The sequence below is a fragment of the Melanerpes formicivorus genome, unplaced genomic scaffold (assembly GCF_026170545.1).
Source record: "Melanerpes formicivorus ecotype bairdi unplaced genomic scaffold, bMelFor1.0.p_v2 SCAF_53, whole genome shotgun sequence".
In the NCBI taxonomy this organism is placed as follows: domain Eukaryota; kingdom Metazoa; phylum Chordata; class Aves; order Piciformes; family Picidae; genus Melanerpes; species Melanerpes formicivorus.
This window is the reverse complement of record NW_027142405.1, coordinates 1236611-1259748: the sequence shown is the minus strand read 5'-3', so window position 1 is coordinate 1259748 and position 23138 is coordinate 1236611. Positions and strand designations below refer to the sequence as shown.

Here is a 23138-nt window from a genome sequence, read left to right as displayed (position 1 = left end):
TGTGCCATATTCAAGAGCTCTGCCTTTGTACAGTCCAGTTCAAATAGCTCAAGTGACATGGCTTCCACCCCTTCCCACTGAGGATTATTCCACAGTCTAACCGCTCTTACTAGCTGGAAGCGTTTCTGGATTTCAGCCTACATTTTCTGTGCTGAATTTTATCCTATTATTCCTAGTCACACTGCTTGGATGGCTCAAAACGATTCTTCTCCAAACTTGAATATTTATACCCCTGGAGTGTAGGGCTGGTAGTTTTAACATCACCCTGTTCCTTCACCCTCTTTAGCCCTCATTCAGACAAACCATACATATTTGATTCTTAATCTCTTTTCTCCTCTCTAGTCCATTAAACACTTTTGTTGCAGCTGTCTCAATTTCCTGGAATTTGCCAAAGTCTTTCTGGTAATGAAAGATCCATACACACATGAACTTTGTATCTCTTAAAGCTCTGTCTGATAAAACACATGGACTAATATGCACACACAGAGAAACACACCAAACATTTTTCAAATTCATTCTCTTTATAGAAAGAGCTTAGCTTCATTCAGACAGGAAGCAAACGGCATTTGTCTTTTGAAGTTCCCCAACAGAGCTGCAAAACTAACATACTGTACTACTTTTCAGATAAGGAACTGCCTGACTTTCAACTGTTTTCCACAATTGCTCATTCTGCCTCACAAAAGCAATGTGTTTATTGAAGCCTTCCTCTTCCAGTCCTTTAAGGAAGCTCATGTAGAAACTTCACTGATTTTGGTTTTCAGGAATTGTTTGTTGATTGAGGTCAACAGTACCCTACATCTTCCCCTTGCTCTCTCCTTTGCCTCCTGTTTCCTCTAACAACTGAGCAGGGAGACAGGCCCCAGACATTAACAGGGAATCTCAATTTGATATAACTTTTCCTTAGGATTTTAGAATTTCAAGTCCCTGATGAATGATAAAATAATGTGGAGAAGGGATAATCTTGTTTGGGACCTGCAAGAATAGGGAAAAAATGGGAAAAAGCACATACATCATCCAGATGCACTTTAAACTGAACACACTCACTGTTATGTATGACAGGGGAAAAAAGTCCTTGCAGGTTGGTGCTGCTTACCCACAGGCACATTCCCTCCCCTAGCAAGGCATCTGTGAGGATCTAGCATTAGAAACCACTTAACTCCTTGCAAATGTCTAGGGCGTTTTCACAGCAAGAGAGTTGCAAAGAAACCCAAGCACATAGCCATTGCAAACCTGACTATTTGTTTCCCTGTTTGTATGCTTATACTATCCGACACATGTTTTTATTCAGAAGTTACAGTCACCCAAACCTCTTCTTTACTCACTCGCTTCATACCAACAGAACATGCACATGCAAGTATCCTGAGCATAAAGCGAAACTCCTGAAGTCATTTTAACATTAGTTGTACCCTGAAGCAAGTCATAATTTGTATGCACTTTGCCAAATATTTTCTGTCAAAGCTAAAGTAATTATTAGAAAGTATGAAAGCAGGTGTCACTTCTGGCAAGTTGTAAGATGGTTTTGTATTCTTAGTTGCAATGGGATAAAAATGATCCCTAAAAAGAGCACAGCAGGCTATTACTTTACATCCAGTATATATGTGAAACACAACAGTTGCTGCCTGTATTTCCCCCCCCCCCCCCCCCCGCCTTTGGTATTTTAATTAAAGATTCATGCTCCTAAAAGACAAAACCTAAAAATATGTGTAAAATCAATCCCATTTAGTTTCATAACCAACTGTCAAGCCATCTGACCCTCATTTGCATGTGCTATAAGGCAGACAGCCGAGCTCACTTGCACCACAGTAAGACACATACTTTGTCCCCACTCACTCCCACGTATGAACCTCCGGATTCTGGGATAAATCTCTGCTACAGCACTTCAGGACAGAGGGGACAGAGATTGTTATGATTACAGGGCCAAAACTTTTCTAACTTGCGTGCCTAAATTTAAATGCCTAACTCCATCTTTAGGCATCTGTATAAGCTGCTAGTGTTTCAAAGGTGCTGGGCACCCAGTATCTTTTACTTGTTTCTGTCAAACTTGCCAAGAAGACCATCTGCTTTTAATTAATTCACAGAGACCTGTAGGTAGGCAGAAGCTTTGAAAGCCATCCCGCTTACTTCAGTCCCTAAATAAATTCTAAACATTTTAAAATGCTGAAAAATAAACCCCAGCACTATTAAATAAAGAAATAAATCCACAGGAAGATATACTCAAGGCCTTTGGGGTCTTGATCCGTATCTGACATGCAATCTCATTTTGTTGGACAAGAGCATTTCAAGCTGTAACTGGAGCATGGACCTTTGTGTATTACCAATAATTAATATAATTATAATAAGGAAGGGCATTCAGGGAAACTTCAAAAGCTGTTCCTCTTCCTTGAAGAAGCACCCAAGCAAACCAACCCCTCACGGTGGTTGTATTTATGCTGAGAGTTTAGGGAAACTGCAAGTTTACTAGTGTATTTATTATGCAAGTTTACTTCATTTTTTTTCATTCATCCAGACACCCACATTCCTGACAGTGTAGAACTTGAAAAGATTTTCTTTTTTTTGTTTTTTAACTTCAAAACTGGAAACAGAAGAAAAATACAGGCTACCACCTGCCTCTGCAAATCCTTCGCATGTGCATTTGTGCTTCTGAGCACGACTACCCTGTAAGAATAATATTCAAACACAGCAGCAACATTCCATCCTACCGTAGTACTGGCTCAAAAGGCAATGTGACAACACATGTCTACCTGTCCATAAACTGTCATCCTGCATCAGGGATGTCATGCTGCAATCCTGAGAGATGCTCTTACCAGGGCCAACCAGAGAAGATCCTGGCTCCAGGATGGAGCACTGCCTGCTGGACTCAGTGGAGAGACTCACTGATCTGGGACTGCCCTGTTTCTAACTGGGGCTTGCCAGAGAAGTGCATCTCCATATGCGCACACATTGTGAGCATGCAAGATTGTGCCTATGCTTCAGATTAAAAGAAGACTGCACAAACTAGGTCTACAGTAGACACACACAGCACAGTGCTAGTTTTTATCTCTGCAGAGGAAAAGCTGCTATTACCAAATGTAAACCCATGCAGTCAGACCCTGTACTGTGGCTCCAACTAAGTCATCACAGGCACAAAAACCTCAGAAGAAAAACAATTCATTGTTACTGATATTATGTAGTTTTCTAAAAAAAAAACCCACCTGAACAAACAAACAAAAAACCCTAAAAAGAAACCTCAGGCTCCCAACAGGGCAAATAGAAAAAAGAATAAAAGGGGGGAAAAGGGGGAGGTGAAAGAGAGAAAGAGAATGGAAAGATAGATAGACAGACAGATAGATGGATGGATGGATGGATGCCTGGGGAGATCCAGAACTATGTTTCACAGTCTCAAGCTGTGCCAGGGAAGGTTTAGGCTGGATGTTAGGAAGAAGTTCTTCACAGAAAGAGTGATTTGCCATTGGAATGGACTGCCCAGGGAGGTAGTGGAGTCACCATCACTGGAGGTGTTTTTAATAAGAGACCGGATGAGGCACTTGGTGCCATGGTTTAATTAATTAGATTGTGTTGGATGATAGGTTGGACTTGATCTTGAAGGTCTTTTCCAACCTGGTTAATTCTGTTCTACTCTACATAAGGCTCGTGTAATAACAAGGGACAGTCCTCCACAAAGGTCTGCTTTTCCCCAGGACCAGGATTAGGACAGCACCTGGCCCTGCCCTGCCTGCAGCAGTCTGAAAGATGCTGTTTACTTCATCAAGTGAGCTGCTACCTTTGCTATCATCTCAGAACTGTTCCCATCACAAGTCCTGCTGGCACAGTGTTCACATGGGCCACCACTTCCCAGCCATGCCACACCACCACACCACATTCTGCCCCAGGCTTCAGCATATGGACTCCCCGGGGTGGCAATGGAGGACTTGTCCCATTGACCTCTGTTTGTAAATACCAAGTCTCAACTCCCATGTGCAGCACTCACAGGCATACAGCTGACCACCATCATCTCCTCACTCACAGGAGCTCCAACAGGCTACAACTGAGGTGGCTTTGTGGCCATGCCAAGACAGGCTAATCCCCACAGCTTCTCCAGTGGCATGCCAAAAGTGGATTTTTAATCTTTGCAGACAGACAGCTGTTCCCCCCACCCAGCCGCAGCCATGTCTTGCTGCCACTCAAATCAAGGCAGGAAAGAAATGCCAGAGCTGCTGTCTAGCCATCGCTGCCAGACAGAGACATGTGGAAACTTGACCTGGTGAAGCAGCCAAAGCCATCAAGCTCCAGCAGCACACCGAGCAGATGCTCCTTCTGCTCCTCCTCACACCACATCTCTGTGCCTCTGAGCAGGAGCCAGATACAAAGCACTCTTGGCAGGGCTGCATTAGTGGTTGGACACGGTGATCTTAAGGGTCTTTTCCAACCTACATGATTTTATGATTCTGTGATTCTGTAGCTATCACTCTCTCTGCTCACTCCAACAGGATCCATCTTGCACACCTGCTCTGCTCTTTCCATGGCATGGGGACCCGCTGGAAGATTAAGGGGCTACAGGTTTGGGGAGAAGAGAGGCTGCTCCTCCCTTGAAACACCAAATGACTACTTGTCATTTGCATGTGCAACAGTTGTGCATGAGAGGATGTCTGCCCACGTGTGAAGAGGGAGATACATCTGAGAGCGTCAGAGCACTGTGCTGCATTCTATTAGGAGCATTAACTGGACACTAGCAGGAGATTGATCTCTGCTGCTCTTCTCCTCTCCCATTCTGACTTCAAAACATTCTGCTCACATCACTCTGGTTACCTCTTGGAAGGGGGAGTATTTTTTTAGTACACGGGACTGTATGAGACTTTAGGATTTAACCAGAAAACCTCGATCCAAAACAAGCAGGCAAGAAACTTTGCTGCTAAATGCTTGGATGAAGGACACAAAACCAAACACGTGCATATCTCCTCAGCCCCAAGCCAAAGATAAAATATGTTGGTGGAAGAATGTGCTAATGCAAACCCACATGCTCTGGGTCCTGGCAGTGTAGAATCAAAGCGGCAGTTCCTGGCACTGGCCTCCAATGACCATAGTTTTGTCTGGGAGGCAGCAGGACTCAAAAAAAGTCTTGCACATTATTCCAGAATGGCTTTCCTGGTGAGAAGTCTGCACACTGCATGATTAAATTGGTAAATGTTTCTACAAGTGTCCAATAACAGGCTGTTACCAGTGAGACAAGACTGATGATGAGAGCCTGGACACATGGGCTGGGCTTTGACTTACTTCAGGGAAGGTGGTCTCCAACAAGCTTTGGGATGGAAACAGAGTTGCATTTCACAGGTGGAGAGGCAGCATGCCTTTAAGAAGGAAAGTTGACACCTGCAGCTGAAATAAACCCAGCCATGAGCTGGCAAGGCTGATTTGAAAGCCCCAACACTGACACACAGACACCTAAGCGTGCTCTTGTAGGTGCTTCTGCAAGTGCTGCTGCTTGGCTTCTCATGTCACAGGCTTGTATCACCCAGGCCCACAAATGAAACACCTCTGTTATGTGCTACAGTATCCTGTCACAAAGGGACAGCTGCTAGAAACACTCTGTTTGCAGGGAGACTGAGAAGCATCACTCATCTTCCTTGTGATGCCAATAGGAAATAGCAGAGAGCTGCCGACAGAACAGCTCACCAAAGGTATTCCCAAGGGTGCACGCAAAAAAAATAACAGGCACAACCCTGTTTTCCCTGCACCTCACTACCCCGAAAACACTCAGAGCAGCCACTTTGAAGGGGCTAATCCACCCACTGCAGTATTTCTGGTAATGACTCACAAAATCCCACACAATTCTGATACCATTTTCTTGATAAAACCAAGCTGCCAAAACGAAACTATACTTTTGGTGCTTAAAAAAAAAGGAGAAAGGCAAAACCCTACTAGTTGTTATTAGTAGCAAAGCAGTGGAACACAAAACCAAGAGTCAGCATGTGGTGCAAGAACAAAGCTGATGCCTGCACACAGAGCCTCTGCAGACAGGGTTTTGAAACACAGGCTCTGCAGCTTGCCACCGAGAACTTGCCTTCTTGTATGTTGCGACTTACACAGATGTTTGCATAATTCCTTGCATATGGACAGCAAAAGGAGCATTCATTTCAAGAATGACGTGATTGTCTGTGTGCTAAGGATAAGGGAAAACTTTCAATGTGTATCCAACGATGCAGCTCAATGAGAAGCCAAACTGTTCCCAAATGAACTCAAAGGACTGCTCATGAAGTCACTGACAAAATTTAGATGAGACTTCATAGCACTCTTTCTTCCTCCCATTAAAAAAAAAAAAAAAAACAAATTAAATTACGCTCAGGCATCTTACAGTGAGATTAAGGAGCACAAAACAGATCAGAACGTCACAGTGTTCACTCACCACCACAAAGCATTAACTAAGCTTCCCCTGAAGAACGTTTTGACTATTTATAGGAAAGCCGAAGGGGAGAAGAAAACAAAAGAAGATGCTTGCTGGGCTGGTCGGGTTTTTTTTGGCAGACTTCATTTTAAAGCAGCCAAACTCCCTTCTGCTTCTGTAAGGCAAACTAACACAGCACTGGGTGTGCTGAGGTCACAGGAAGACAGAACTTAAGCTTGGGACAGACTTGTACCAGGGTCTTTGTCCAAAACATACTGAACTGCTTAAGCCCTGCCTTAAGGAGCAATGCTGCTCTTGAGCAGTCTTTTTGCAGGACCCCAGCCTAAAGCCTACTGCAGGTTAGCAGCTGACTTTTCATTCACTTCAAGGGATGCAGGATCACAACACGGGAAGTGAAAACACCAAGCGCTGAATGAAGTGCTGAATGACAGAATGGAACTGTGACACAGTGCCCATGAACTGGGAAGGGGTGCTGGAGCAAGTAAAGCACACAGAGGAATTTTTATTTGTTCTATCTCCACAGCAGAAAGTCCAAATAGGTGGCTGGAGAGTACATGCAGCACGTGAAGGCCAATGCCAGGAAACAAAACCAAAACCAACAAACCACAACCAAACCAAACAATCCACCATTTCATTTGCCCTTCTTTAATGAAAATAAATTCCTGAAATGAAGCAAACCTTGTATGAGAGAAAATTCAGGTAAGGTCATTTCAGAGGTACTTTCCAGCAACATTTTCAAAGCATACATGTCTCTCTAATATAAAACAGACTGCAAAGGAATCCGTTTGCATGTTGTCCTCCCATGAATAACATTATTATCACCAGAAACTTCAAGTAAGTTCCTACCTGCATTCTCAACTGGGCAAAACAACAGGTCTTGAGAGCTGCCATTGATTCAATGAACTCAAAGACTGAAACTGCACAGTCAGCTGCTTGGAACACATTGCCTTCCTCTATTGCTGTAATGATCTGAGCACTCAGCGTGCAAGCACTCTACATCACCTCCTTGTCCTGGTGTTTTCTACATCAGAGAGTAACGAAGAAAGAAGTAAAACAGCAGAAGACAGTCACTTTGGAAAGTTGAGCAGCACCAAACAAAACTGCTAACCTTTTGGCAAGGTGGAGGATTTTTATAACACTTTTCCCTCCTCCTCCATGTATGTACTCTTAAAAATCATTTTTCTCTGTCGCTATTTATTGCTGCACGCTGCTCAGTGGTTCTGAGAAACTGCACGGAAAAACACGATGTTGTACTTGTTAAATTGATCCTACAGGACCATATCACCAGTGCATGCATCACCCCAAGAGGCAAGCCTGCTGAAGTCACACTGTGCATGTAATCACTAAATCCAAGATGAAATGCAAATCTGGCTGTATCATAGCTTATTTGTAAATCTTTCCATTGGTTTGGTACAACCTCTTTAAAAAATGCCACTTCACTTTCCCACAGCTTGTTACCAGTTTGAGGTACTTAACAGCTTTTATACAAGGAGCTTTAGTACTTAAAACATTAAAAGACAACTAAGTGCCTTTTGGAAATAGAACATAACCTTCAACTCGACACAGGTCTTTGGCTCAGAGACAGAAATACCGATGTCCCTTTGCAAAGGGGCAGACCCCTCTCCCTCATGCACTTGAGAGCCACACAGCTTTTACTGTTTCTTATCTGATCTGCAAAGGCAGAAATATTTGCTTGCAAACTATGAAGGGCCTGAATCCAGTTACTGAGTACACTTTTCACTCACATTGATATCAGAATGGACAGCTGCCAGTTTAGTGTCTTGGCTACCATTCAAACATGCAGATTGCTGAGCCTCCTTTGATTAGGAGTTTATGATTATCTAAAAAAAAATAAAATATCCCTGAACACACAACAAAAAGCCCTCCACAAACACTTCTGAGATGCTACTGGGCTGATTTTCCTCCCCTCTTCTTTTTTAAGCTCAGTCTCTGGAAGTGAACACATACAAGCAGCACCCTGTCAAGACAAACAGCTAGGGAGTTTGGACTTTAGCTCCAAACCTACAATGCAATGAACATGAGATCTTTCCTAGCCAAGCAATTTTCACACGTGTACCAGGAGCCAGCCCTCATTCAAGTCAACAACAGAGGAAAAGATCTGTTTACACATCCTTATCTTAACTTGGAGGGGGGGGAAAAAAGAAAATTAAAAAAAGAGAGGAAGAAAAGCTTGAAATGTTCTGAGACTTGTGTCACAGCCAGGTAACAAGGAATGGAAAGGCTATTTGCCTTTCACAAACCTACTTTTCCTTCTTTTTTTGTCCCTTCTTACTACCAAAATCTACCAGTTGAAAGACAAGGCAAGAGCTCCCTGAAGCCCTCCTTCTCCTAAATGCCTCACCTCTACTTGCCACTGTGCAAGCCCTGCTTTCTGTGTCACAGCAACAGCCACTCTGTATCAGGCCACTCAGACATTTCAGTTGAAGTTGGCAGGTGTTTGTTAATCGGCTCTACAATACATTTGGGAAGGGCCACCTGGAATTGTACAATGGTTTATTATGACAGTTTAATAAGCCCAGTGCAGACAGTTCAGTGCATCTTCTAAGGCTGCAAATAACAGAAACCAAAATCTGAACCATACGGCAATGCACACCTAACCTATGACTAAGGCAATTAATGGCAAACTTATTCACAAAGCATCTATACAACTGGACCTGATCCTTCTGGGTCTGTCTGGGAATCCCTGCTCCTTGCAGGATCAGTCTTCCATATACTACCACAATTCACAGAAATCAGGTATATCTATTCAGTCACAACTGCTTAGGCTAATTATTATGAAATTCAATTTATGCTGATTTGCCTGAGGGGAGGGGGGCATAAAATTAACTTGACACAGTTATTTAACTTTTTACAGTATTATTATTATTATTATTAAAATTTTATGACAGCATTGTGCCCAGAGAACCCAGTCAGGATCAGGATCCAACTGTGCTCAGCATCCCACTGTGAGTGTGTGAATGTCCTCCCAGCGTAACTTTGAGGCAAAGGCCTTGTCCCAAGGACTGGGAGTGTAGCCGTGGCAATTAAAAACTCATTAGTCCTGTGGAAGTGAAGTAGGTGAGTTAAGCCACCACATCCTACCATGCACTAGCAGCCCACACCAAAAAGGCTCCTGTTTTGGAAGAAAGTGACAACTGAGTCACTTTTGTTTTCGTCATTAAACATGTAGACACAAACATCTCCTCCCACCCTACTGCTGCCTTGCCTTGCTTCTATCTTACAAACAGCATCATCAGCCAGTGAACGAACAAAAATCATGTGTGGGGTGAAAGACCCCAGAAAGTGAGAAGATATTATGTCAATAGCTGACCTGGAGAGCTATGAGAATCTCACCTTTTATTTTAGATAGATAATGTGTAACAACACAATTTATCCTCACAGTAAACTCTGAAGGACATTTGCCTGAGAAAAGTCACTAGCTCTTTCCACCTCCTTCATTTCTCAACATACAAACACCAGCCCTGAAAGGTCATCATTTGAATGATCACAGCCACTCACTGTATTTATATCCAAGTATGCTCAAGCTCATTAAACAACTGTATTGGTCAGACAATATTAATATGCTATCATTATTTGAACTAAAATGGATTTACCTGTTTTACAACATTTAATCAGAAGTAGGGAAATTTGGAGCTTCTCTGAGTTAGGGCCTTAAACTCTTCAGAGTATTGGCTGTACTGACATCACTTGAATTATGTCCAGAGAAGGGCAATGAGGCTGGTAAGAGGTCTTGAGCATAAGCCCTATGAGGAGAGGCTGAGGGAGCTGGGGTTGTTTAGCCTGTAGAAGAGGAGACTCAGGGGCAACCTTATTGCTCTCCACAACTACCTGAAAAGAGGTTGTAGACAGATGGAAGTTGGTCTCTTCTCCCAGACAACCAGTGGCAGAACAGGAGGACACAGTCTCAAGCTGCACCAAGGGAAGTTTAGGCTCAAGGTGAGGACAAAGTTCTTCACAGAAAGAGTTATTTGCCATTGGAATGTACTGCCCAGGGAGGTGGTGGAGTCACTGTCTCTGGAGGTGTTCAAAAAAGGACTGGATGTGGCACAAAACCTAAGTTTGGTTAAAGCGTCTTCTGCTATCCTTCTACTTTCCTCTGCTTCTCATTCTGCTGCAGATCACTGGAGTTCTTTCAAAGTTCCATTAAATATGTCATATCTTCTACATGCAACTGCAACCTTGCAGCACAAAGCAGAATGGGGGCAGATGAAAAGAAAAACCCCATCACTTAGCCACACAAGTTCTATGTATTTTGCATATCAGTCCTAATGTGGACTAGTAGCCTACACCAAAAAGACTTCTGTGTGTGAAGAAAGAGACCTTTGAGTCACTTTTGGTTTTATGGTTAGCTATGAAGACATCAAACATGACCTCCTGTCTACTGCCTCTTGTCCCTGCTTCTATCTTATGGGCAAGGCACATGTCCTGTGGTCCTTTAGAGCACTGCTTGCTTGACTTAGCACCATGACATCTGTTGGTGCATGCAGGCTATCCCGTAACTTATGGAACGTGGAAGATGCCCCCACGGCTCTGCTGAGCTGCCCTCCTGCAAGAACACAGTACCACCCTGGCCCTGAATACCAGAAAGGTACAAAAAGATCAGGTCTATAAAATGCTATTTCTGCTGCCAGTAGAAAGCACTGGCTTCGCTTGCTGCTACTCACCCCCCTTTCACTCTATCATGTTGTGCTGAAGATGAAGCACCTGGCCTCTGCCAGGTTTTGCCCTGCAGGCCATGCTTTGCCCATGCTAGCCCCATAAATGAGATACTTGGTTAGATTACAAAGTGAGATGAACTTCTTGGAAGGGGAAATTTAGCCCTTTTAACCTCTTACTCTTTGTAATGGTTGGCTCTATTATTTTTAAATCCCCAAATAACAACAGCATTCATTCTTTAGCAACAGGCCTTTATCAGATTTTTAGAAAAGAAGTCAAATGAACCTGCTTACTTAAGTCATGCTCTCATAATATTAGCTGCCATGTCATGAACAAAATGGTCTACAACTAACCTTAAACAGTCATCTGGAGAAAAACAACATATTTTCCCATGTCATCACCACTATAGCACATACTAACCACAACTATTCATCCTGTCAATTTTCAGTTTATGTTATGATAACTTTACCTAAAAGCATTTTGTGGTTCAAAAACAGCAAATGCAATGCCAAGGAAACATTTGCTGAACTGATGAGCACAACAGTGCTGGTGTGAGGAATGTGCTCTCTGCAGAAGCAGAGTAAAAAGAGATTTCACTGGGGACAACAAACTTTGCAGAAATTCCCAAAGCACTGCTTCAGGTTGGCTTTAGTTTGGTCCTCAGGTGGTGAATTTTCCACAAAAAACTCCACAAACTATGATGCATGGGAAAAGAACAGGAATCCTTTTTTACTTGCATTAGCATTTCCACTTCCACACATAGGGAGGTTTGCATGTCCACTGAGCACTTAAGAGAGGTAAAAAAGCAGAGGTTCATTGGAGCTCACGGGAAATGATGCAAGGCACAGAAGCAATGCATTTTAAAAGGACTACAGCAAATACACTTTTAGCTGTTCTGTCCTCATGATTCACAAGGAACTAAGCATGATACAGTCTTCAGTGACTTTCCTCATCTTAAGGACAAAGTCAAAGTCCTCCCTAACAAAGCACTGTGGTTCAAATTCTATACTAAACCTCACTCCCCTGACTGACAATTGTACACACTTGGGCCTCAAAAATATCCTTACACTACAGTGCTGCTTGTGCCATCACTCTAGAAGCAAAGAGAAGTCACTGCATTACTCCCCTGTGATACAGAGCAAGGAGAGGATGCTTAAGCAGGGACAGCAAACCAAGCAAAAAACCCTAAACCAAATGAAAACAAAACAAAAACCCCAACCCTTTAGAAATCTCTGAAAAGATTATGCAGCCCATGGTATCATTCTCCTCTTAGTTCTGATTTGGCCAAAGTTGAGTCACAGTGGCACCATGCAGGCTTCCATAAGAAATTGTTAGCTTTGATTTAGTACACTTCAAGAGCAGTCTGAGCCATTTTACTTTGACTGTACTTTCCCTATCCCTTCTCCTCAGCAGTACTGTGACTTCCTAAGATGTACCTTAGACACACCAAGAAAGTTTTACTCCTGGGACAAATCAGAATGCATTTCCCTTTCTTGGTTTCAGTAAGAGACACACTGAAGGTGATGTGCTCTTCCTAAGGACAGCTGATTTCCGTACCAGCTGGATGTTAAAATAAGCCTCCTTTAAAGGGCTGCTCTGAAGCCAGGTATTATTCCCACCTCCTCACTTTTTATGAATTAGGGAGGATGTGTGTTCCTGTGGGTGCCCTCTGGACAGATCTGCGTAGGAGGAAGAAGGAAACAGTAAGAAAGGGGCAAAGATAGGGGAAAAATGGGTAGGGGTAAAATGCATTTAAGCTTGCATTGATTGAAGAAGTGAGTGTTTATCTGACTGTGGTGCCCCACACCCCAGACTTACAGGCTGAGGCACAAGTTTGAGCAGATCTTCCATGATCTCAGGGTGAGTCTGAGATAGACTGCATCTGGAGCTCACACAACACACAGCTGCACTCCTTCATTGCTCTAGCAGTGGTTTATGTCTATGAATGTATGGCTGCTAATGTGCACCAAGCTCCCAGATGCCAAAGCCATCCTCTGCACAAAGCTGGGTCTGTGTGGTGCCCAGGCACAGCTTGCTATTAGCTGTATTCCTCCCCCCCCCCCCCCCATTTCCTGGAAGTTTTAAGGGAGCTGCTAGGAGAAAAGCAGTTACTCTGAAAGTTGTGTCCAAACACTCAATAAACTAACCTCAGTTTTTTAATGCAAGTGTTGCAACTCAGCAGTTCTACTATGGGATCCCAGAGAGCCTGAGACTTTCTTAATTTAGCAAAAACAACTGCATACTATGTCAACTACTGAAAATCTCTGTGTCCAGGAGAAAAAGTTTTGAGTCAACAGACTGAAAAGCAAGGCTGGTGGATTGTTTTTTTGATTTTGCAGCATGTTCAACCTCTTCAAGACAAGACTTAAGAGGATGTTACAGCAATTTGTAATTTTACTTCTCAGTTGAATCTTTCATTACTTTCAGACTGTGCAATAAAAAAAACGTGTTTCACCGCTGAGGCTTTATTCTATTCACAGTACTTAAACATCTACCTAACTTTAAATCAGGGAAGCTGACAGAAATCAAAGGGATAAGGGTGTGTTGAAAAGGTAAGTGTGCCCTGAAGTGCTGTCCTGAACAGGAATTAGACTTAAGTATATGATTAGGTGTCTCTAAAATAGGTCTTCCTTGTCTAATAATAAGCACATATCACAATATACCTTGCATATCAAAGGGCAGCAAAAGCTGCATGTCTTGAGGAGAAAAACTGAACAGAGAAGAAATGGAAGCCTCTGGGCATAAGTTGTGATTGCTTTATTAGAAGGAAGATTAACACACAGAGGGCAAGGATAACGCTGAAACTCAAAAAGAATATGAGTCAGGGAAGTTGTTCCAGATGGCAGAGATGTGACTCCACCATCTACTGTGGAAATAAAAAGGAAGAAATGAAAATGTTGTGTTGAGAGAGCAGACAGGACTGACAGGAAAATAAGAATGAACTGAGAGCAACAGAAAGAAGTTAAAGGCAGAGTGATGAGATGAGGCCTTCAGAAACTTTTAATTGCAGCCACACCACTTGAATTAGCCAGTTAAAAAAAGGCTCAGTCACTTTGCTTCAAATAAACCCAAACATCTCAAAGTCTCAGTGTCTGTCCAGAGCACAGCCCCTCTCCTTTGAAGTTTGATGTATTGTGTGGACAGCTTCTGAGGAGCGTCTTCCACTAAGTGATGAAGGGACAGACAATTTGCAGTATCCCAGTACTGCTGCTACAGCTGACATGTCCAACATCATAAACGACCAAGACAGCATTATGTTAGATTGTGTATTGTACAACTCAGGACATTTTTAAAAGTGAAAATGAGGCTGAGTATGACATAAGGCTTATTAACAACTCCTTAAAGAAGTAGAGGAAGTCATAAGGTTTGGACACTGGGAACTAAATAGGGCAAAACACTTAAAAATGCATTGCAGAGAGTTGTCTCATCTTGCGAGGAAGGGACGTGACACGATCTGCATATATAGGTCTTCTGTATCTCTTACATCAATGCAAACAGAAGGTACATGAAAATAAAACAAAAAGAATAATAAAGTATGAGCTAATAGACAAAGATCTGAAACTAATCAAAGTCCTTCTGATTCAAAGCTGTGACTTTCAGCTAGAAGTTACAGGCAATCTTCCGGGAATACTTAAGTCCATTCACTGCACAACAGCCCAGGCTACCATCTGCAAAACATACTGCAAAGGCATGTTGATTTGGGAACCAAGGCACATACTCTTTGTCCAAAACCTCCATTCTTGCCCACGTACCCATACACAGGCACATTATGACCTCTGTGGGTTGGACAGTGTTTTTATTACCATTCATGTATTCAAATACCTAGCCAAAATGGGCTTTGACCAAGGTCTACAAGCCTAATGCCGTAATAGTAGTAATAACAAGTTTGATACGAGAGATTCTTATTAAATAGCAGAGAAGTACACATCACACACATAAATAATCCCTGAGAAATAATTTAAGAGACGTGTCTGATCTTGACTTTACTGAAGGCCTAACCTAAAGCCTATGAAGTCAATAAAAAAAAATCTCAGAGACTTCAAAGCTGACTCTAGGTTACAGTATTTTTCCATGACTGATTCTTTTTCATCATGTTCCTTCCTGGACATGGCTTCTCCATTTCAACACAAGTGAACTTTAAATCCACCTGCACTAAAGCAGTTGAAAAGAACTGACCTCAGGGTAGTCAGAGTCTTGGTTTTCATATATTTATCTTTGCAGAAGACACAGAGACTGTGTCCAGCTGGCTACTTGTTTACCTGACCCTTCTTCCCACTGCAAGGATGCTCACACAGATTTTCCCTTTAAAAAAAAAATATTAACATTTGCAAACCTCTTCTCTTGCAAAGTATAAACTTGTTCTTCCAAGACACAAAATGAATCTGATCGCTTTAAACTATCTTGGCATTATCTGGGTGCATAAATGAGACATCTAACTGCTACAGCCACGTATGTCAACATGCCAGACACAGGGCTAGAAACCAGGCTGCAACTCCTGCATATCTTTCATGCTTATTCTTTCAGCCTTGAGGATGTTTTCTTGGTTAGTCAACTTTAAATCTATCTATTGTATATTCAGTACTATTGAAAAACAGCACTCAAGTGTACAAGATAAACATGTGCCCCCACTGAGTTACTAAACAGCAGATAAAAAATTTGCATCCCTGTGATTATTACTGCTACCCAGGAGCTGCCTTCAATGTACAGAGCAATACAAAACCAGAAAACCAGAGAACAGTGCCAAGTAAGTGAGAGGCCCTGTGCAGAGAAAAGCCAACACTCTGGAGGCACAAATAGAGCTGTGCAAAGGAGAAATTCAGCAGTCTCTGAAAACAGAGACTGACAAGCATTAAATATGTATAATGAGGATACAGAAAAAATTTATTTATGAGAACAGGACACACAGGGAAAAGCCCCACAGTTAAAGGGAAAGAAGGCAGCGCTACATTTGTATTTTTTGCAGAAATAAAACACAAGCAGCATGGAGCTGGAAGGTGCACAAAAGTTTTACCAAAGGTGCCAGAAAATATTCAGAGCTCTTTGTGGCACAGGGGCCCAGCTCTACACAGAAGATAAGTAAAAACATGCAGAAGGTCTGTGTAGAGCAACTAGAAACAAAACCATTACCAGTATTTTGAATGGAAGATTCAGATGGAGCCTTTCTAGTAACACATCCTATTGTGGCAAAGAACAGACAAAGAAGAGTTTGTGCTCTGTTTCTCTCCTATTGCCCACATTCACCTGTTTCTGCACCATCTTCCCCTGGCATCCCCCAACAGCCCAGCCTTGCTTCACATCCTGCCATACTAGCCAGGTACATGGACAAGAGCTGCTATGTCCCACAGAATGCAGCACTGAGAGTCAGCAAGAGCAAAGCTTGCCTGTCGCCTCCCCCTCAGCACTGACCCCTGCCTGATGAGTTTAGCAACACAAGAAGTAGAAATTTAATTGGTTTTGAGACTTCTACTTCCTATCAGATTTGATGGGAATTAGCCAAGACATTCAGTGCTACTGGAGAGGGGGAATGGAGACAGACAAGCAGATAGACAGACATCACTACTATCACCTCTATGCACACCTCACTTCCTTGGAATCCAGGCTAAACCCACCCAGTCTCTGAAGCAGAAATACCCACAAAAACATTTCATAATGCTTTACCAAGGAGTGATATCAGTATCATTATCTCTGTTTTATGGCTGCAGCACTGACTGGTCATGACATGCCTCAAGTCACCCATCAGATAGCTTTTCTGTCTGGCTCTGCTACTACATCTCCTGATTTCAAGTCAGTGCCCTACCAGTGGAGTCATCCCAAACCACAGGTTGCACTAGAGGAAGGGGCTGCAGGAGTTGATGCACAAATATCTAAACACCAGCTAGTCTGTTTGCAGACAGGAAGGAATGGGAAGGATTTTAAAGGTACCATAGGAACCAAGAAACACAGTTCTCCTTCCAAAAGGCAACATCTGCCTATACCGGGTTCCATGTACTAGGCCTCACAGATGCATTTCATGAAAAGGCAGCACAGGACAAGACTGACCACACCCAGGACACAGAGGTGATTGCTTATATTAAGAAAACCAGAATCAGAACAGAAACCTTGAAAAGACTGAACAAGGGATAAGATGGGATCTGAACTCCAGTTTTCCTATTAGGTATCCTCATAAACTTCCAAAGGACCCAACTCCAAGGAACCAGTGTTTCCACCATGCTTCAAATCTGGCTATGCTTAGCACTATTCAGTCAAGCCTTACCAAGGCTAAATTTTTACCACTTTGCTTTTTTCCCTTTGCAGGTACAATGATAAAGCAATTGGTAATTGGTTAGGAGCCACTTAAGTTTTAAAATACTGAAGAGTAGACTTAGGTTGGATGTTAGGAAAAAGTTCTTTACCATGAGGCTAGTGGAACACTAGAACAGGTTGCCCAGGGAGGTAGTTGAGGCCCCATCCTTGGAAATATTCAAGGTCAGGCTTGACAGGAGTTGGGCAACCTGATCTAATGGAGGATGTCCCTGCTCACTGCAGGGGATGGGACTAGACGACCTTTGAAGGTCCCTTCCAACCCAAACAATTCTGTGATTCCTTATTGATTAAAACAATGAAATTTCCCTTCTCTCAGCCCTTAGGTTAAAATTTTGCACATCAGAATTACTTCTTACCAAAGGAAGAATGTTTCCTGTCTTTGTAAGTTGAATCTAAAAAAAACAGAAAACAAGAAGACATGAATTACTGAATTTACTTGTAAATGCAAGAAATGGTAAGAAAGAGAAGTGCCATTTTATTTCTCTAATTGCATATCCTCCTCTGTATCTCTTCTATTGCTTCTATTGTTTTCAGGTAAGTATCAAGGATGCATACAATTTCTCCCCTGCTCCACCATAAAACAGAAGGCAAATAATAAGCCCAGGAAGGCTTGACCTCTGCCACCAGTCTCCTACCTGCTTGTCAGCCTGTTCAACATCAGCAGGGTAGAAATGCCTCAGACTGCATACCACAAGCTCTCTCACACTTAGTCTTAAGGCTGATGGTCCACACAGATAATTGCATTTGTAGTGACAAACACTGTCTGAGGTGAAAGTTATTGCAGTCTTTGCTTTGAGCTGCTGCATAGCTACCGCTACAAGTTACTGCATTAATGCAATGTGAAAAAAGTACCATATGGTGATGCCAGGAGACAGCATTGCCCTCATTTTGTGACTTCCTTCATCAAGGTAACAAATTCTCCTTCCTGGGACACCTTTGAAATACATTAAAATAAATTAAGTGAAAAGCTGTCATCAGAAAGGAAAGACTTTCAAGAACACAGTGGTTTGACACAGGGGAATGGTTCCTCAAACGAGGGCTCCTCTAATTCTTCTGCAAGCATGACCATATCATCTACTCTCATCACAGTATCACAGTATAACTAAGGTTGGAAGAGACCTCGAGGATCATTGAGTCCAACCTATCAACACAGACCCCATGACTAGACCATGGCACCAAGTGCCACGTCCAGTCTCCTCTTGAACACCTCCAGGGATGGTGACTCCACCACCTCCCTGGGCAGCCCATTCCAATGACGAACGACTCGCTCGGTGAAGAACTTCCTCCTCACCTCGAGTCTAAACCTCCCCTGGCGCAGCTTGAGACTGTGTGAGACTCATGTGGCAGGTAGGCTGGATGAGAGCCACATGCAGCATCTTCAAGGGTCAAACACTGTTGAGGTAAGACACCGGGCTGACTAAGTGCCACGAGAAAGCTTCCGACAGTCTCTGTTCCAGTAAAACAGTTTATAGACAAACAATCACCAATCTGAGCTCCTCGTCTCCCACACCATCTTCACTGACACAAAAATGGAAAGACAAAAAAAACCCCACAGAACCAAAAAGAGATGCTTTGCTATGACAAGTCTTTTCTATAGCTAATTGTTTGGGTTTTCCAGCGCAATATAGGCACTGAGACTGAACTCTTATGTGCGCAATTTCAGTTTCAGCTACGCTGATACCAGGCTAGCTCTGCACAATCACAATCAGATAGCTTGATTTGCTTCTTGTAACGTTTTGAAGCCCTAGAGGAACATTTACAAAGAAATGCCTTCATTGAGTTTAAATGCATTATGCCATAAACCTTAAAATACCAATCGTAACTCAATTAAAGGCCATTTATCCAGTTCCCATTTGCTTTCCTGAAGAAGTAATTATCACTGCTTTATACATTACCCTTAGCACTGGTCTCATCAGACTAACAGGCTTTGTGTTGACAAGGTGGTTTCCCTCTGACCACTGATAAACACCATTCCCCCTTCTGCTTCAAAGCTCCAGCTCTGACACATCAGACAGCCCTAAGAGCATGCAGAGGTCAATAAGCAGGCCCAGTTGCTCAAGTTTGGCACAGAAAAAAGCCAGCTAATACAGGCCTACAGGGGCCATGGGGTCCAAACACTGCAACCTATCCCCTGCCACTAGTGGTCTGGTGTTCTTTCATTTGCCGTTCTTCACTTTCAATCCCAATGCAGTTCTTTCAGTGAAGAAAGCTCTTGCCACTCTTTCAGACCATTTTTATGTACTTCGTGGGAGCAGATCTGGGATCAAACTGGAAACTGCCAGTCCCAATCTGACCAAGGAGCAATATTAATGTGCAGTTGTGGCTGAGTTGCCCTGTTAAGGTGTTCCTGGTAAGATCTTGTATGGCAGCTCAAGAGAAACCAGTAACTAACAGTGGGAATTTAAACCTGGTGAAATACCTGCATTATCTATATATTGTTTATACAAAACAGACTTCTTGTAGAGAATGTGGAGTACAGCTCAGTTCGAATGTAGCCTGCCTTATACAGGCTCTGGGAGTGCAGACCCAGCACACATCCCTTCACAAGAACAAAATATATCTTTCTAGTACTAGACACACTGAGCCAGTGTTTACATGCTGATCTGCTAATAAGCAGACCCAAGAATTCCAGAGCATGAGATTTATATTTATTACTATTTTACGTTACCACAGAACGTGCCAAATTTGGGCACTTTAAATTACGAGGGCTGCTCTTGCACGTTCCCTTATCAGTCTTTCACACAACTGAGTTACTGAAGCATCCTGATAAGAATGTCTAAAATATGTGCTATGTTTTAAAACAGCAAACTCTTCCTTTTCAGCTGTGACCCAGCCGTTCCAGTCAGCAAAGCTCTTTCTTGTCTTTCAAAACACTTTCTACTCACTTAATGGCTGCAATCATACTGACTGTCTTGGAAACTGCTGCTCCTGAAAATAATACAACACAGCTACTCGTTCATGGTAGTAGCTTGACATATTTTGAAGGACTACCATTTCACAATATGGAATGAAACACAGACGAGAGATCCAACTACCACACTTCAGGCTCCAAACACCGAACATAACCACACCTTTTAAACTAAGAAAAAGCAAGGAACTGTGCAACTAAACCAAACAATTTTCCAGAACCAGCATATCTTTTTGCACTTGCTTTTACATTCCCAGGCTCACTAAAATCAATGTACACACCGATAGGCGGGTGTGTATATTTATGCACTCATTCTCAACCGCATTTCTCAGGGAGGTGCCAGTCAGAGGAAGAACAGTCAGGAGTGTAAAAAGCCACTGCTATTATAACAAGCAAAAATAGTTGTATTTGTTGTCAATTTTGAGAACGGTGTTTGGCAGGGTTGTTTCTTATAGTCTCTTCTAAAACCTGTTTTCGGTGAGCTCAGCCAATGCCTTTGAAATGGTATTTTGCAAAAGCTGGAACTGAATGTTAAAACACCAGATTATGAAAGTCACCTATCCCTGCACTAATTTCATTCTGCAAGAATCCCACTTGGGAGGAAAGGAAGAAAGGAGAGGTGGAGTGGGGAATGCACAGCTAATTAGAGAGGTTTCACAATCTAATTCAACCTGCCAACCCATTTTTTCTGCCAGTCTTACACAGGCAAATAGGATGAAAACCAGAAAGTACGAGCTTTTCACACTTTTATTCCTCAGTCTCAGCATTACTGATTGTCTGCCTGCATAGTTCTGTTCCCTGACCCCCTGGGAGGTGCAGACCACCACGTCCAGAACCAGGAAGACATTCACACACAACAAAAAAAAGAACAGGACAGGAGGCACCTAGTAGCATATGTTTTTCTGAGAGCAAGGAGGGCACAGGCAGCAAGTTGTTCAAGATCTTCCCCAATGCTTAGTATCTTCACTGCAGTCCCATCAAACCACCCAAGGCTGAGTGATTAGGGTTAGCACATACAATGAAATTCCAGGAAATACCTGTGCTGCATGCACAGCTACACAGCACAGACTCGTGGGCTTGTGCTGAGCACACTCAGACATTTATAGGGCACACTGCAGGGCAGGGCTCTACAGACACACTTGTATGACTCTCACCAGTGTCAGGCAGCACCCTGCTCAGTTTAATTAGCATAATCAGAGAAGATGTAAAGGGAGAAGCAGGCCTAATTAGCCAGAGCAAAGCACCTTGTCAGCCTGGGAATCTCTGCACAGGCCTCAGATGCACAAATAGACAGACCCATCGTGACTGAGCTTCTCTTACACCCTGCAGTCAGCAGGCATTTCATTATGGCCAAGAACTACTCACTGATGAAGCAACATGCCTTGTCATCTGAGACCAGAGTGAGGTGATCCTCACTTCTCAATGCTGCTTTCTGGAAGCAGAGAGCTGAAGGGGTCTTACAGATCAATGAGTGATGCTTTCTCCCACTGCATGGGCCTAGGCAGGTAATTCAATAGTCCTTCTGCACAGTCTTTTTGGAAGGAGGAAGCTCCTACTATGTTTGTCATGTATTTGTTATTTCTATTTCCTTGTATAGCATTCTAGTTAGTTAAAAGAGACCGAGAGGAATAACACAGTGCCAATATTAGTTTCACTACTTCACTGTACCTTCCTCATTTCAAAATACTCTCCAGATGGGAAGAGTTTATTTGTAAGAAGGCAAGCAGAAGGCTAACTGAAGAAAAGTGATAATTACATTAGAATAACAACAACAACAACAACAAGAAAACCCAGAGCTAATGAAGACTGCCTGCTTCATTTAATTTAAGGAGAAACTTCACCCTATAATGAAGACATAAAAAGTTCTGCAGCTCACTCACCCTTTCTGTGAATGTCATCAGGAGCAGCAGCACTGCTCTCACCAAGCCAAACCCCTTCAGTTGAACTGGTTTGACTGGTCAATGATAACAAGAAGGAAGTGCTTGTTCTTATATCTCCCTGATCGCTCTGCAGGCTATCCCTCAGGCTGAATAAAGATAGTTTTACAAACATTTTAATGTATCTAATAAAAGTTAAAAAGAACCTTACTAATTCTCACTGTGGACATGTACTAACTCAGAAACAAGTTATGAGTACCTTTCCTACACAAATGGCAGCAGTACATGACAAAGACTGAATGACAGAGACATTATTTTGCCTCTTTTCCCCCCATAAGAAGCTGGTTTTTTTAACCAAGTTGCTTGCAGTGCACAGTTTTACAAGAAAACAAACAAGCAACACTCCTTTGAAAAAATGTAAAATAGACCCAAAACACTTGAACTGTGAACATGAAAAGTATTAGCTTCTCCAGTGCTTTTCCTGTTGCTCCACTGAGTGTCAAACTCACTTTTTACTTCACCAGAGGTTCATGTTACCCGAGGTTCCTTTTTGTGAATAATTTGCATCAGAAATGCTAAATCAAGCGGTTGAGAAGCGAGGTTTTACCTACCAGACAAACAAACTCCTGTCAGTTGAAGGCTCAAAACACCATTTGTCAGCTAGCTCTGTTATGGACATCTCTCTATCGCAAGGAATCTCCAAGCTTTGGTCACAAAGCCCACCCATCAGGGAAGCCAAATCACTCTTACCCAGCTTCTTTCAACTGGCACTTTGCAATGCTTTAACAGGGCTCACTGCAGTTCCAATGTTGGAAGCGAGACAAAGGTAATTTATAAATCACCACCCCAATTCTTACTGAAGGTTACCTGGCCCAGAAACTCACACATAACCTTCCTCTCTTCATCTAATACAGCCCCTGCTCCCCAGATTCCCTCTGTTACTAGTGCAATAAACTTGATTTACCATAGCGGGGAGGCTTTTTGTTTTACTTAA

General features: G+C 42.7%; 1 protein-coding gene across 4 annotated transcripts in view; it reads right to left on the bottom strand.

Moving 5' to 3' along the window:
* Positions 1–23138, bottom strand: part of ATXN1 (ataxin 1) — a 445788-nt gene that overhangs the window by 60917 nt on the left and 361733 nt on the right. Inside the window, exons 10-11 of one of the 4 annotated variants that reach the window (XM_068160811.1) lie at positions 18212–18293; positions 17716–17751 (exon numbers count right to left, since the gene is read on the bottom strand). The exons of the other annotated variants lie outside the window; for them this stretch is intronic. The gene's annotated coding sequence lies outside the window, so the exon portion shown is untranslated. The remainder of the gene's footprint in view (positions 1–17715; positions 17752–18211; positions 18294–23138) is intronic. 4 annotated transcript variants of the gene reach the window in all.